This window comes from Orbicella franksi, chromosome 11 (genome assembly GCF_964199315.1).
Source record: "Orbicella franksi chromosome 11, jaOrbFran1.1, whole genome shotgun sequence".
In the NCBI taxonomy this organism is placed as follows: Eukaryota; Metazoa; Cnidaria; class Anthozoa; order Scleractinia; family Merulinidae; genus Orbicella; species Orbicella franksi.
In genome coordinates this window covers 12623510-12640800 of record NC_138155.1, presented here as the reverse complement: position 1 = coordinate 12640800, position 17291 = coordinate 12623510, and the positions used below count along the sequence as shown (strand labels likewise).

The 17291-nt window shown below is 37.4% G+C and overlaps 1 protein-coding gene across 2 annotated transcripts in view; it reads right to left on the bottom strand.

Moving 5' to 3' along the window:
• LOC145460328 (somatostatin receptor type 5-like) overlaps positions 1 to 9440 on the bottom strand; it is a 74151-nt gene extending 64711 nt beyond the window's left edge. The window contains exons 1-2 of one of the 2 annotated variants that reach the window (XM_081445106.1): positions 9244 to 9440; positions 3681 to 3838 (exon numbers count right to left, since the gene is read on the bottom strand). The gene's annotated coding sequence lies outside the window, so the exon portion shown is untranslated. Of the gene's footprint in view, positions 1 to 3680; positions 3979 to 9243 lie in introns of those variants that run through there. The other variant, XM_081445107.1, reaches the window with a different exon arrangement.
• Positions 9441 to 17291: the final 7851 nt, after the last annotated feature.

Sequence of the window (17291 nt, the reverse complement as noted above, 5' to 3'; positions counted from 1 at the left end):
CCCCGTTGGTGCTTTTTTTCGGCTGTGATCTATAGATCCATTCAATAAATTAAAAATTCTTGCCTTCCCTGTATTTAAATTATGAGCCATTTAGCCATATTTGTTGCATTGCAGACCCATTCACAACTTTAAAGTCACAGCTATATTTAGAAATCACGTGACCAGAAAAAAAAAAAAGAACATAAAATGTCACAGCTTACATTTCTAGGTAGCAGGGAGGTTAAGCAAGGCACGACGGCGACAACATAGACTGTTCACAGTCTCTCTACTTACGCACGCAATGAGAACATCACCAAACAAAAGGTTTAAATGAGCAAAACAATAGCTTTGCATGTGCATTATAAATCTTTGTAAATTTCGCAGCCGTCCTCTATAAAACAACAACATGAAATGACCAAGTTTTGGTAATTTACAATTCTTTGATGACAATGTTGCCCGCATGTAAGAACCTACACTTTTTGAAGTCTGGCAAAATAGTCTCTTGTATATTTTTGCCACACCTACAATAGTTATTGGCATTTTAGGGCAAGTAGGTTCTTATTACATTGTAGGTTCTTAATTTCTATGAAGGAGATATTATAGTTGTTGATTACCAGAAAAATAAATAAACTTTGGTTTGGTCCTTAAATATACAGTGTTTATTCACAACTGTATCATGATAAGTCTAACACAACTGATTATGCAATGATGTCTCTATAACAAGAGTTCATAAATTTAACCGTAAGAACCTGCTTGATCTCACTAGGCTTAAGACTGGTTCTTATATTTTTGGGTTTTAAAATACAATAATCTTGGATTTAGGATTGTTTCATTCAGTCCCTACATGTTTTGTGTAGACTATATAATTACCGGTATATTGTTGAGTGAGATGGCACAAATCTAAAATGCAGATTGCTACTACTGTGGTCATTATATATAGTCTCTTGTGAAACCATTTCCTGTCTGAATATAGTCAAAGTTACTTGTTTACACAGATTAGGTTTGTGATGCTGAATATGTGAAGTAAGGCCAATACGTTTAACAATTTCAGTGTCCTACAAAGAGAGTAACAGAGGGTATAAATGAAAATCATAATTATACTTTATTAATGTTATTCTTTTTCTTTTTGATATAACTATAACATTATTATTATCAAAATAATAATTACCCCATTGTTAAATATACCACACGCACCACCTCACCCTTGCAGTAAATTGAACCACACTTTATTCCCAGATATTGCATCCTTTGCTCTTTATTTGTTATAAAGATGTACACATTGTCACGAACATTATAGGTGCTCCATTTCCAGCAAATTGCCATGGATATCTTGTCAAAAAAAATGTATAAAAGCTCATAAATTATATCAAAAGTCAATTAAAAGACCTGCATTTAGCGACAGAAAGTCCCAGGATTTATTTCCACATCATTAGCAATAAAGTAAAGTCACAAACGTAGCGTAAAAATACCAAAAGTTATTTATTACAAATGGAATATTCTTTAAACCTAATGTTGGAAGAATTGGAAGATATATCTTATCGCTGCCATGTAAAAAGATAAGGCGACTTGAAACAGTGTGAAACACAACTTCCCTCTCACAGCATGTCCTTTTTTGGGCTTTCGTTATCATAATTTCACGGTAGAGAATAAACTATGATAGGACGGTATATATGAAAATTTAAGCAAAATAAAGATTTCAGACAGCTCACTTTTTTGATCCTGCCAAGAAACTGCTGTTACCATGGTTTCCTTCCAATCTGGTTCCGGGTCTCAACAGCTGCGACTCACCTTTTCGATGATCTTGAGCTAATCTCAATTTCCACATCAATTTTGTAGTTTGTGAATCGGATGAGTTTGTTAGCAAGCTCAGATTTATCGGATAAGGTAAAGCCGCTCAAGACATCTCCGGTCTGTTTTTAACAGCTATGAATAAAACGTACTTTGCCAACACTAACCTCGAATTTGTTGCCAGGCTTCTCCTTTGGTGCCATGTGCCTAGTTCTCAGTGCTCTTCGCTTCGAGGAGATAAATCGATCAAGAAATCCTCGGAACTCCGACATAGGGCGAGAGCTCGGCGACTGCCAGGGCGACAACCGAGGATTACGCGATAACGAATGACATCATTGCCCAAAAATTTTCTCATTCTTCTCAGTAATTTGCATAACTTTTAAATCGTTCTTGCATCATAAAAGTTTGGTCTCTACATTTCTTTTGGGTTATAGTAGTAATTTCGTGGAAAAACCGCAGATTTTCAACGTTCCCCCAATATGCATCTCCTAACGTGTAGAATCGGTGGCCAGAAGGCCAAAGAAGTTAAAATATACAAACAAATTTTCATAGACAAGATATTTCCAAACACTTCTTATGCAGACAATTTCTGCATGACTGATGGTCTGTTTGCGTTTTGTATGCATAATCTTCTAGCAAGTTTTAAACTTTCGCAAATGGCTAAAAAATGAAAGCCTATCAACCCAGCTGGAGAGAACGCGCTTATCATCGTTAGTAAAATACATGTAGCCTAGTTTAAGAGATGTGTCTTGCAAAATAGCATATAAATAGTTCTACAAAGCCGAGAAAATTTACAACGTGTCTATGCCGGGGGCATAAAGCGCTTGAAATTTCAGAACTTTGCGAATTTGCACTAACTTTGAAATTTTACTAGGAAAGACTCACAAACTTGGCTAATAATAATACTACTACTACTACTACTACTACTAATAATAATAATAATAATAAAAATAATAATAATAATAAAATTATATAGCGCCGATCCACTATTTGTCCATGGCGCTTTACATAAAATAAAAAAAAAATATTTAAAAAGCTAAAAAAGGGGAGGGAAAGAAAAAAGTAATAATAATAATAATCTAAAAAGTTACTCATGTTCTTTTCAGCAGTATCGACAGATTATGGCCATTATTAAAACTCAGAATACAGAAAACAGTCTGGAATGGTCTCATAGCCTAATCATGGAGCGCTAAGTCGCTTGATTTCCCCTTGTCCTAATTTTATAACAAATTACTACGTCTTATGAAGTGATGAAAGACAACGCATTTCGTAAACTGTGTATTATAAGTTCCTTGCTAGAATACGGAGCTGGAAAAGTTCTTAAACGGGGATGGAACCAGAAATTGCAGACTTGATTGATCAGTTTACAATGACACTGCATATTTACATCCGCTCACTGAAATACTGTCTGGTCGCATTTCTGGCGTTGCTAACCAATATACACCCTAGAAAAAAGCAACAGAGATTAACGCCCAGTTCAGACGTCGTGCTTCTGTCGTGCCGAACTAAATAGCAATTAGGTTTGACTGTAGCACGGCTGGAAAACAACTCTGATTCAGACGTCGCGCCAGAGTCGAACCAAATTCTGGATATTCTGATGCTTCGTAGCAATTCTCCTCCTAACTCCCCGTGGGAACGTAATCTCGCCAAAATACATTAATATAATTTATGAATTTTGTCTAGCGCGGCAGAAGCACGACGTTTGAATCACTGCCATGCCAGAGTCGTGTAGCACGGCAGAGGTTGTCGAACTTAATTGCTTGCCGAACTTAATTCAAAAGTTTGATTCAGACGCCGTGCTTCTGCCGTGCTTTTGTCGAACTTAATTCCTGAATTTAGTTCGGCACGGCAAAAGCACGACGTCTGAACTGGGCCTAAAAGACTCATACAAACAAACGTAAAGAACTAATTACCTAACAACGAAGTGCCTTCCTTTGGGAATACGGATTTGGGAATACAAGATAGTTGAAGACGCTACAACCTTCCGCGGTTCCGCCACACCTTCACTGCACTATCGACACCAACTGGATCTTGTTATGCCTCCCAACGCCCTTAAACTCGTCAACGTTTTCTGATTGGAGGAGAACGTGTCATGTGTAAATGGGTTAAAAAAAACTCGCAATAAATTTGTTAGCCTGGATATATACGCGTGTTGGCGGGATTTTGCGCTCGAGTGCTTTTCGTGTTAAACATGGCGGCTCCGCCACCAACCCCCCCCCCCCCCCCTCCCCTGGGGGAAATGCCATATAAAGAGGACGGGCGTGCTCGTCTGAATTTTTGAAAAGGATTCCTGAGAGGTACTAAGATGCTGTTTTGTGGGCGTGGCTTGAATTTTTTTTTTCACCCTATGGCCTAGCCTGAATTGTCAGTCATCTCCCATCCTCGGCCTAATTCCCCGGGATTAGGCTGAGGGGGAGAGATGACTGACAAATATCCCTAAATTTTCTAAATATCTTAATATTTTATAAATATACCAAGAAATATCCGGAGGTCTGCCTTGCGTGGTTCAAAGAGGTAAACTTTCGTCTCTCATAAAGTGACGAAACCTTTTTCTGTAACTGATTTTTTTTCTTTTTTCACAAAAAAGACAGGGAGCCCTCGCAACCGTTTAGAATATTAATAAGAGATCAACCTACGTTATCGCGCGTGTTTTGTGTTCTGTGGCGGCCATTTTGAATTTTTAATACGCGGTCTGCTGGTGCGAAGACTGGAGCCGAAATTACGGAAATTGCTCGGGGCCTGCTCGGAGCTTGTTATCTTCGGTGAACGATCGGATCCTCCGGGAATTTACGAATTTTCCCGTCCGTTCTAGGCTACTAAAATTTCGGTTCCAGACCTCACACTAGTAAACCGCGTATTTTCTAGTAGCAATCAGAGATTAGTGAAGTGCGTTCGGTACCCAGGGGAAGGAAGGGGGTACTTTACGGATTTGTCGATAGGTGTGTTGCCAGGAACACATCTATGATTCAGTTAGTATTTGGACATCTGATTGTAGGCTGGGTACCAATACCTTCCCTATTAATATTTCATACTAAATAATATTCCATACTATGTTTAATAAAAAATCAGTAACTCAATTCTTTTTATATCAAGATCCCAGACTAATTTGCCAGATCCTGATTCCTATACCTAAAATAGACTCCTGGAAAAGCATACCCTTGGCAGCAGCGCATACCAAAGCCCATTTATGTCATTCCCCTTCCAGGGTTTTCCAAGTTGTGTATTTTTCGGGGTATTGTCTAACTTTTGTGTCGTTTATTGGCATCAAATGTCACATTACTCTAGCAGGCGCATCGTTTAGTAAGGTTAAGTACTGTGTATAACTATAGAAAAGAATAACAGTGCATTAAACTTTATTTCCAAATATGAGCGTTTTTAACTAAAGTTTACATGCAAGCTTACACCCGGCTTACATAAATTAAGAGCCTATTAAGCTGACCTGCATGCGCAGTGAAATCAGTCAAATTCTTAATTCAGTGAGCGGTGTGCATTTTCATTTCCTTTTCGACGTTTGTTGCACTACGTTGGAATATTTGCTGTCTTTCCCAAGGTCAATAAAGTTGTGCTGATTTATTCGAGCTATTACGTTCTAGCCTCGCAACTTTATTCTCACAGAGAAGTAGAATCGCCGAGAAAAGCAGCTGACACAGATCACAAATCGATATGTTACCCACGCAGTTTCGGAGAAAATACGGCACTACACAGCTTTCTGGTGCTTAGATAGGTACCCTTAGGCATTTTAGCATGTAACAGTTCGAATAAATCAACAAAACTTCACTAACCTTGGGGAAAACTGCCACGATTCCTACGTAGGACAACGAACGAAGAAAAGCACATGGAAATGCACGGGTAGCGCTTTCATGTAAAACCTCACTATTATTCAAAGTGAGGCATCACATCAGACCGAGGCCATGTGTGCCACATAGCCAGTCCAAGACGGCGTCCAAAAAGTTACGGGTGCTCGCACATTTTGGGAAACTACTGAAAAAATTGAGATAAGCTTTCAATTCGTGCAAATCATACTAACAAGAAAAAATAGATCTGTTTGATTACGCGCGTAGAAACAAAGTCCGTTGATCGATCGATGGCCGATTGTATTCAAAAAATTAATCAACCTTCCACGGCTTTTACCTGTAGAGTGTACGAAACGCCTTTTAAACCTTTTTATTAAGCATTTGCGTAGTCAAAGAGCCATTGAGTCTAAATATATTTGTTGAATTACGCACGTCGAAGTGTTGTTCACTCCCATAGCAACAGAAAAATTGATTCTTTATGACTGCGACCATTTATTACTTTTCGAAATCGTATGAAAAAACTTCGGGCGAACTAACTTTTGGTCGGGGAGAATCGACTTTTTTTTAGCAGCGACACGACTTTGAGTTGGGGCGAAACGACCTGTTACCAAAGAACGCCCGTAGGCAAACTTAACAAAAACGTCGTTCTGGTATACCAGGATCTGGTATGCCCTCTGATTGGTTAATTTTGACAGGATATGTCAATATTGGAGCGTTACTTGCACAAATGAGATATGCGATATGGCGGTCAGTTAAAATGGGATTGACGGGCCTACACGACTTAAACGGTCCGCAGCATTTGTACATTTACCGTTCTCTTCTCGGTCTCTCGACCTTTCTTTCTTTCAAGCGTGTTTACGACGGGCTCTTTATGTTGTGTTATTAGGGCCCGGTTGTTTGATTAGAAGTATTTACAAGTACAATAAGTTGCTTCTTTTCACGGCTAAGTTGGCGTAAGTACCTTTTGTTACATTTGCCCAAGGGCGTTCCTTCGCTTTCTCTCGCCGCGCTTCTCCCCTATTTTTCCACTCGCCGTTCTTTGCGATGCACCCCAACTGACCAGAGTTCGGTCCCCTCAGATTTGTGGTCAATTGATGATACATGGCTCCGGAATTTTATGGCGGATAATTTACATAGTCCCTGGGCCAAAATATGCTTTCTTTTTGATGCCCCGAGTATGTCAAGTTATAGAGATTTTATGGTGCCCCGAGTATGCCAATTTACAGAGATTTTGCAGAGATTCTATAGTGTCCCGAGTATGTCAATTTACAGAGATTTTATGGTGCCCCGAGTATGTCAATTTACAGAGATTTTATGGTGCCCCGAGTATGTCAGTTTACAGAGATTTTATGGTGCCCCGAGTATCTCAATTTACAGAGATTTTGTGGTGTCCCGACTATATGTCAATTTACAGAAATTTTGCAGTGATTTTATGGTGCCCCGAGTATGTCAATTTACAGAGATTTTACGGTGACCCGAGTATGTCAATTTACAGAGATTTTGCAGAGATTTTATGGTGCCCCGAGTATGTCAATTTACAGAGATTTTACGGTGCCCCGAGTATGTCAATCTACACAGATTTTATGGTGCTCCGAGTATGTCAATTTACAGAGATTTTACTGTGCCCCGAGTATGTCAATTTACAGAGATTTTATGGTGCCCCGAGTATGTCAATTTACAGAGATTTTGTGGTGTCCCGACTATATATCAATTTACAGAAATTTTGCAGAGATTTTATGGTGCCCCGAGTATGTCAATTTACAGAGATTTTACGGTGCTCCGAGTAAGTCAATTTACAGAGAGTTTGCAGAGATTCTATGGTGCCCCGAATATGTTAATTTACAGAGATTTTATATGGTGCCCCAAATATGTCAATTTACAGAGATTTTGCAGAGATTCTGTGGTGCGCCGAGAATATCAATTTACAGAGATTTTGCGGTTCCCCGAGTATGTCAATTTACAGAGATTTTACACGATAAAGCAAAACCTGTAAAATCTTTTAAGTGGTAACTTTAGAAACATTCTTAGAAGATTTTGTTAAGTCTGTAAATTATGAGTGGCATACGCTTATTCTTGCTGCTACAATTTACAAACATTTTACAAACATTTTGAAATGAACAGAATTAAAAACTAAACAAATGTTTGTAGAATAAATTTACAGACATTCAGTTTTTTAGTATAATAAGTACCAAGTCTGTAAATTCAGGATCAACAAACATTTCTTTAAGTCTGTAAATGGGTCAAATTTTTCAGTGTCCCAACACTTTGCCCTAGTGACAGAAGGAAAGTCTATTTTCAATCAAGATTACTTCAAACCTTCGCGGGGCTATATTGGTCGATTTTGTTTGGTCAAGAAAATTAATGTCCGCGAAGCACAAGTTTGCATACTGTGAACGCTAGGAGTTCTGTTATTTCATTGGCTCGCGGCTTTCAAGTTGACACATTCCTCTGTGAAGGCGTGATATATGTTTATAAATCTTTAGAAGGCGAAAACTCGCACTCGTTTTTCGAGAGAATCCCTTCTCTTTAAATGAATTAATAGGGTATGCAGATTTGACGAATCCAAAACAAAACATAATTTTATCGAATTTTACATTTTATAACCTTTCTGTTGATATATAGTTTGTGCGGGTTCCTTGAAAACAGCGCGCGTACGATTTTTTTTTTTTTTTCTGGAGGACTCCCGCGAAGGTTTGAAGTAACCTTAAAAGAGATTGCTTAAATTTTCACCAAAATGCAATCAAAAATCTTGAGTTAAGACATGTTCTTTACCATGCTAATTTCTTTCAAAACAAATGTGATCGCTTTAGCCAAATCAACAAGAGAACCATTCACCATTGATTTAAGTTTACACGGTACAGGCAGCCTACTTCTAGAGAAACTTAAAGAGAAATAAACAGTGAGAAAGATTTTCTAAAGCAACGCATTGGCATGTGTACATTGCACATTTCCGCTTGATCAATTCGTGTTTAAAATTTGGTGTTTCAAAGCAAATTAACATAGCAAACTAATGTCTATGGCCAGCTGGCTTGAGCTTTCACAGTTGCTGTGATATCTCACTTTTTTACCGACTTAATTAAGTGTAGATGTAGATGTAGATGTAAAATGCAAAGCGCTTATGACTATTTTATATAATTAGCGCTATATAGATTTAATTATTACTATTATTATTATAATGCATTGTGGAAATTTTAGAGAGAATTTTCTACGATTTGACGACAATAAAATTCAGCACAAGCTTTATTTGTAAAACTAATCTGGCATCGAAAGTCATTTAAATTCTTTCGCCCAACAAAACTTGAAAATGAGAGCTTTAACAAATCTCTGTTTGTGAAGTCTTACATACGAAATCCTTCTGTTCGAAAAACGTTATAAAGGTAATAGTTTTTTTCTGAGCTTCAATAAAGTAAGTTTTATCATATATTGGTAGCCTCTGACGAATTATTTCAGTCGGCCCTGGTTCTGGTTTTGCTCGAACGCTCGTCGCTGAATCGTCAATTGAACTCTTCAAGAAACAGCCGCTCGAAGGAAAGACTGCATCGTGCACAAATATACGCTTGTAACATTTTCCTTTAGGCCTCAGTCTTCTGTTCATTTCAGCTGATTATACGAAATAACGAAAGTGACAGAGATCGTTGTTAAAAGCTATTCACGTGTCCAAGTTCAGGAAAACGTAACCCACAAACCTGCTATTGAATAAGCGCATCTCAAACAGCTCAAAGCCAGGGGTTTTTTTTTCACTTTCTTCTCCACTCTCGCTTTTGTTCTTTTCTTTTGCCGAAGAGGCTGTGAAGGACAAATAGTTCAGCCACCAAAACCTTCAACCATGTACAGTTTGTTTTCAATTCTTCGGAAAACTGATCGAAATATAAGCTTAACCAATTTTTGAGAATCGCTTTTACCGACTGCAATTTTCGTTTGTTGTCAGCTTGATATGTACATGTAGGTTAACTGAGCTGTTGGAAATTGTTTGTTTGCACCAGAAACTATTTACTCGCCGCGATCCAAGAATAATTTTGATGTGTCGCTTTGATTGATTTTTGAATGAACATTTTCGCACGGTTTATCGCGCCTTTGACTTCATGTAAGCCAGACGAGATTAAATATATATTATCTCAAAGGCCGCAATGTTATAAAAGAAATGGTGAGCGTGTAGTGTGTAACTATCGAGTTATGGATGCACTTGGGAGGATTGCTGAGCACTCAAGAAGCTAGAGTCACTATCGCCTCGTGCGACTCTTACGCTTCTTTCGCACTTAGCAACCTCCCGCGTGTATCCATAACGCGATATAGTTGCACGCTGCACGCTTACCATTTCTTAATTACTCAGCTTTTGTGAGTTATCTTAAATGAAATACGTTCTAAGCCATCTCAAGTTTGTTCAATTCCCTTTCCAACTCGGACCTTCTGGAACAAGTGATGGCAAAAAAAGGTAAGTTTGCTCATTTCGAAGCTACCTCTAAATTTTCGAGCGTTTTTTTTTTTTTCAGTTTTCAATTGTTTCTTCCAAACCTCGATACCTTAGGCGAGAAAAAAAAAAAAAAAACTTACGGACTCTTGTAAGTATTGGCTTAATATATTATTTTCCAAGAAAAAATAGCATTTATTGTAGTAATTTCAAGCTGACAGAAAAAGGGAGTGTGACAGCAGGTGTTGTCAATTTAAATGCTTAAGACAAGTAAGAGGCTCACGTATGCGGCTGATGATGAAGTTCTTGATTCTGAGGATTAGATTTCGGGTGGGCAACTAAAAAAAAAATTCCTGCACAGCAAAAACTGTTAAGGGGAGCCATGGGGAAAAAATCTAGCGAGTGCTTTTTACTATGCAGGTCCCATGTTTGACAAGCTATTGCCACAGAAAAAAAACTCATGCAAAACCAAAAGGTGAAAAACAAATTTCATGCTCCAGAAAGTTGCCTAACCTCGATGCCCCAGCCCCCTTCCTCTTCAAAAAATCTCTGGTCTGTCCCTTAGCTTTGGCAATTCACTTGGCAGCGGAGAAGGAAACTGTTAAGAGTTCCAAGGTATATAGCGAATCTGCATCAAATGGAATAAAGAGACTCGTTGAACGTTTGCTTAAGGCGTTTATCCTTCGATATGCAATGTCGATGGAGATCAGCTTGCAAGGATAAGAGTGGTGAATTTATGCAAATTCTACTCATATAGAAACCTTCAAACCTTCCACAGGTTCACACTCTTTTAAGGTCTTTAAATGGTGACAAAAAAATCACCTAACCGATAAGTATAGGCAAACATGCAGTCATTGCAAAAAAAAAAAAAAATGCTTTATTTCTTAACTTTGTTACACGGTTATAGCAATACCTATCATCGATAACCGGCTGCAAATTCAAAATAATGTGAATTTACATTATTGATGTTTGAATGCATGTAAGTCTTTACCAAAAACATTGAATGCGATATGATAAAAGAATCGGTAAAGGCCGGGATAGGCTGCTGAAAAACTGACATTTCCCTATTCATAAATAGGCCTACAACGGTGCGCTTTCATCATCGCAAACTGTAAACTAAACCAGTTTTCTTTTTAATGCGGAATATTTCATTAAATGTTTATGTATCAAACAACGTTTAAACATTTGGCCGATGGGCTGATCTAGGAGTTTAAAGGGATTTAGTTGTTGATTTATTTTCTACCACTGCGGGCTTTGCTTCCATTAATTTATCTTATCAATAATTAAAGAATATTCTTCGCTTCAAACCTGGTTTCATTAAGAGGCACAAGTAAGGCATTTTGTAAGTCCAAAGAAACCGCGGGAAAATTTCGACAAGAGCAGAGGAGTCACAAAGTTGCTTCCTTATGCTTGGATTAAGCCCTACCTCACGGTAAGATAAGGGCTCTTGTTTTAGAGCGCGTCTCTGAATCTGTTCGAAGGTTTTGAATATAAAGCCTAAATGCATTATTTGCTTTTCACTTGACGGTCAGCTGACGGTGTTTTTTCGCCTTACACTCTTTTCTATATAGGAACATTGTTTTTTTTCCGGCCGAAGCTAAATATATTCTTATTTTTCCGCCGATTTTAGGCTGAAAATATTCTTGTGAATATTCTTAGATCATAGCGTATGACACTGCTGCTTTTGAATATATTTGGTGTCACGATGGTGTTGAAGTAATTTTGGAGCCAGCCTGCAGGTATTTAAGCCTGATATAACGCATATAACGTCTTACCGAAATGTTATTAGCATCGAACATACGGCTGGTGCTGTTTTTGTCGCTTTTTGGCTAGTTTTGACGTCTAGAGAAAGGAAGAATTTTATACGGTTTAGTTGAAAGCATATAATTGTACTGTATGTAGAAATTTTCATCACACAAATTTATATTCTTTCCAAAATCCCAGCCTCGGGTTTATTTCTAAGATATTCTTAAAATTTCGCAAATTTTAGCCTCGATATTCTTATAAAATATGTTCTTATACAAGAAAGAAAGAGTGTAATGCTAGTGAATACTCGCGTCTGATGAAATAAAATTGTAAAAAAAAAAATGTTTTGAAAATTTTGTGGCACGCCACTTCCTCAGAATTGTACCAGTCTACTTATTTGCGTGTTGATGAGTCCATTTTGGTAGAGTAAAATAAAGGCAGTGATAAGTTCTTAACCTAAGGCACAAATTTTTAAAAGGCAGAAGTAATGTGTTTTAATTAAATTCTTTTTAATTCCTGATGTATACTCAATGGGGTGAAACTAGATTAAAGTAAAACGCTTATTGGTTAAAGGTAATGGTGAATTTATCAATTAAAAGTGACCTGTTTTCCTTCCTAATGCGGTAAAGTTATTCCGAAGCAATAGTGACAATGAATATTAACAGTTTATAACAAAAGAAAAAACACGGTTTCGGACTTTACCATTGCAGGTATGGAGCCAGAGTGTTTTCAATGTTCACCGCGCAAATATAATATTCGAGATCATCTCGTGGAGGAAATCCCAATGTTGGGTGTAGTCTGATTTGTACTTCTCCTTGTTTGGTGTATTTAAGGTTACCGGGCAAGCCGGCTGTAATTGATCACGGCAATGCCCGTCTGACGTAATTTGTGTAAAGATCCACACAATGCGGAACACGTAATCCCAAAGGAATCTAGCTGTGGCGGCGTAATGGCTTTGAACTGCGATTTAAGAACTTAATGTACTTAATTCCAAATGGTGTTTTAAACAGTGACATTGTGTACATTATATAGTAAGTGACTTTCTTGCCAACCTTGAAGTACGAGCGTATTTTTGACCAACAGAGGCGTAATAAATATACGTATTTTTGGCACAACTGAACAAAAATGGCAAAGATATGTAAATACGAGAGCTATGTTATATTTCTGCAGGGACACGATGGACGAAAGTGAAAAAAAAAATATCCGTATTGAAGGAGATTCTACCATGTTTAAGAATATTCGGCAAAATAATTCGCTTAAGGCTTTTCGGCACAGAAAAAAACAGGATGTTATAAGAGTTGCTCAAGCAGGAGGTCAGACTTTTTAATGTAAAGATAGCAAAACTAGACGACCTAATTTTCATTACTAACAATTACTAACTTTACATTACCAACTGGGCGTTCACTGAATGGATCAGAATTAAAAGTAAAGCCGTGTCCCTTCCCCCACCCCCACCCCCCCCCCTTCCCTGTGATTCAGCCTTTCGTCAAGCTGTTCGCAGCAGTAAATTGACCTTCCTTTCAAGATTAATGCATCTCGGCTGCTGTATGTATGATGTGGTAGTTATGGTTAGGAAAAAAAATAGCAATAGTAAGAATAAGAATTGAGTGAAATTAAAATACTCAGGTTGGTGCAGATGCAATACATACACTAATTCGGTAGTTTAATACATGATTGATAACATATCGAGTAACGACAAAATCTTTTCGACGAACGCAAACTAAATACATTTAAGGTACCTGCTCATCGACTAAGGAAGAAAGAGTCAGTTATTTTGTGTGTGTTTTCTTTGTTTGTTTTTTGTTGTTGTTGTTGTTGTTGTTTTTGTTGTTGTTGTTTTTGTTTCTCTTCTTTCTTTCTTTATTATTTAGCCTTAAGCTAAATCCACTGAAGGGAAGCAAAGAAAATAAACATTAGAACTCATCAAAAACCTTGACAGACCATTTTAATTTGATCGTAGACACCCAAAATAACACTCTGATTAAGATAAAGTGGTTGCCACACGCTGCTGTTTTCACCATAAAAAAGTGCAATAGAGCGTAAAGATAAATATTATTTTCTGTTTTCGGCTTCTTTCCTTTAATTTAATATTCATATCTGTCCCTTTGTAAAGCGTGCAACTGTGAAATGCCAGCGCTCAAGACTTGTGATAGCTTGCAGTGTTGTTCAAGGCGAGGGAGTACACGGAAGTTGTTGCAATATTTTATAACGCTGTTACAAATTTAGAAATAAATGACGATAATTTTTCAGCTCTAGCAACAATAACATTTAGGAGCTTTGTTAGCCTCATGTTTAAAAGCTTTCAAATTATTTGGTTCACCACACTACCCATTTGTCTCTCTAGATATTTCCGTTTTTTTTTGTGTTACGATTTTTTGTGGATTTCTTTTCTTCAGGAACTGTTCACTCCAGTACAGCCTCTCGGGTATATTTTTGTGCCACGAGAACTGCCTTAGAAACTGTGTCTAAAGTTACACTTAATCCTACAAAGTTTTAGAGAATTAGTCTGTATTCTTAACGTTTGCCGTGATTCTTTTATTTGGGGTTTTAAAGGTGTGGTACAGGAGTATAATAAAATCACGGTGACTCATGGTCCACTATATGAGAAAGTGGTTCTCTCGATGTCATTCACCTTGAAGACTATATTTATTACTGAGTGTGAAAGAAAAGTGAAAAACGTACCTTAATTCTCCTTTTCAACGAAGACAAATTGATATGGAAGTGGCGCTAACAAGAGTGGTGATATTAGCAACTCACAGCCATTCTTATTAGAATCATTTCGGCGGAGGCGTGATATTTGTTTATACTAATTTTGTCTACCACAAATTGCATTTTGTCTTCAAGGAAATGTTGTTTTTCGTCGAGGACACAGCAAGATTATTGAATATCATGCGTTTAGATATTTTCCTGCTATTTATAAATCCTTCAAGTTTTGCTTAGAAGCACCGTTATTAAAACCAATCCTTCATACTACATGATTCTCCATGTCAGTTCGAGTCTTCATGTCAGTATTCACTGACATGTCACCATAGTCGCCCATCAGTCATAATGATAAGCGTAAGCCTTTCAGTAAATCAGCGAAAATATACATAGGAAAGAAATGGTTTGACGTAGGTCTTATCTGTTCTCCAATAATCTCTTCTTAATAGAATATTTAAATAATTTATTTTAGGGAAAACCTTAACAAACGAGGAAGTTAAACGGGCTTACATTAAATTCAGTTCACGCAATCATATAATTACAAGAACTGTATGAAACAAGCTCTATTTCTCTTCTGGTTCACGTGGTGGTGGATTCTATTTTATCCGTAGCCATTTTAATGCCAGTTTTTTCTTGGTCGAACAAACTGATATCAGGATACTCGACGTCTATCAAAAGCACGAAAAATGTCAAAAATAGGAAGATTAGTTACAGAACAGCTTCGGTTCGCTTTTACGCAATTGTTTCTAATATGGAGCAATTGAAATGCCTAAATCAACTAAAAAAATGAAACGCTGAATTGAGTGAACTGCTTTTACCACAGGAAGTGTTATCCTAGCTAAGTGCTCCAGTTCGTAACTTGCCCTTTTATCTTCCTTAAAGTTGCTATACAGAAAAGGTATCAAGATGTTAGACAGAAATGAGTGAATTGCTTTTACCACACGAAATGCTATCCTACCTAACTTCTCCAGTTTGCCATATCTTCTTTTTGATCTTGCTTAAAAGTGTTATCGGAGAAACTACTAACTACTGTACTTAATTTTCTTGTAAAAAGTGGTCACAGACAATGATAAGAATTGGTAATTGACAACAACCTAGGCAGAAGAAAGAAGTGGCCATTTTTTTTTTTTTTTTTTTTTTTTTTTTTTTTTTTTTACAAGAGACTCATTTTAAAGAGAAATTTTCTTCAGACTTACCATGTACTCATATCAAGTTGCACTGCCGCTCAAATGCCTCTACATAAGAAAATGCAGAGACAAAATGACTTAATTCGCAAAGCCTGTTGTGGCTAGACTTGCTCTGGTTCCGAAATTAAGCGCATAAATACAGCTGAGGCTAACAACAAAGCTACTGAAAGTAAGAAAAAAGAAAAGATAGCGATCATAGCGTAACAAAATAAAATTCTCGTACCTCCAATCAGCTTGTTCGAGATGATTGAACAGGCATCAAGCCGATGCTTAAGGATGATCTAGCTCCAAGTGTGGCGTACGATGATAAAAGTGATGAGTGATGTTACAAAGACCTGATTATTTTAATTAAAACTTCATTTCCTACAATAAAGCTTGACTTTCTGAAACGCAAACTTGATTTTTTGAAACTCAGACTGCATTCAGTAAAACGGAAATTTGATTGCTAGAAGCGTAAACTTTAGACGCATACTTAATTCTTTGAAATACAAACTTAGTTCTTTCAAATGCATGGGAAGAACAGCTGTTCTGGTGATTCCTTGACGGGCAAACTTGATTCTTTGCTGAAACACAAACATGGTTCTTTTACGCGCAGATTTGTTTCTGTTAAGCCCATGGAAAAAAAACAGCTGTGAGCAACCTTAAAAAGCAAATCTTTATGCTCACCGACTCGCCCAATCACCAAAGATAAGCCCCAACAGAATGGCTTATTTCATGTGGGCGACTATCTCAGAATACCCGGCTGTTTCTAGTAGGCTATACCTGTTATTATTGTTATGTTCCGTGACGATAACCAGTAGCTTTCTACGCTCTTAATTCCATTTCCTTTCAGACGTTTTGTTTTGTTTTGTTTTGTTTTTTTCCTACTTTGGCTGTTCGTTTGATATTAAATGCAAAGTGAAATGTCTCAAGAGGCGCGAACGTCTAAACAGAGCTAGATGATAGGCATCAGCCAGTTGTCAATTCGTAATGCAACTAACCTAATCAATACCACAACGGCACATTATTAGCATTCTTAGTAGTATTTGCCATCAGGATTCTGTTTTACTCATTTTTGAAGTTTCCTGCTCCTTTTAAGTCTTTTGAGGTTTCTTGCTTTCTCGTGGACATTTGCAGTCAAATATTTGAAACTCGTCGCAACTACGAGTTCCCTTCGCAAATAAAATTCAATATTTGTTAATTAGCCATGCTCTAAACGAGCAAGGGACTGGGTACGAATATTTAAAATCGACACCTCTCACCCTAAACGATACAACACTCTCATTAATAACAGCTTTTCAAAAGCGTATTGCATCTTTGTATTTGCACTAAAAAATACAGACATTTGGTAAGCGTACTAACGTTTGCATGTTCTTTTAGATCACAGGCTCAGTTTTTCAAATTAATCGATTTTCAATATTTATACCCAGTCCCTTGCTCGTTTAGAACATTTCTGATTAAATTACAGCAAATAATCGACAAGGGGTAGCCGAGTGGAGTCACAGACTGCTTTGAAAATATTATGACGAAATTTAACATCAATATCTTCAATGTCACGCGCTCAGCAGCAGAGCTGTATGAACCCTGAATCGGCAAACTCTATCAATTGCTGGGAATTGCCTTGGTATTTAACTCGATGGAAAACTGCATCGAGGGGAAGGAGAAAACGGGACCGTTTTTATCATTATTGCCAAAATTCCCATATAGAGC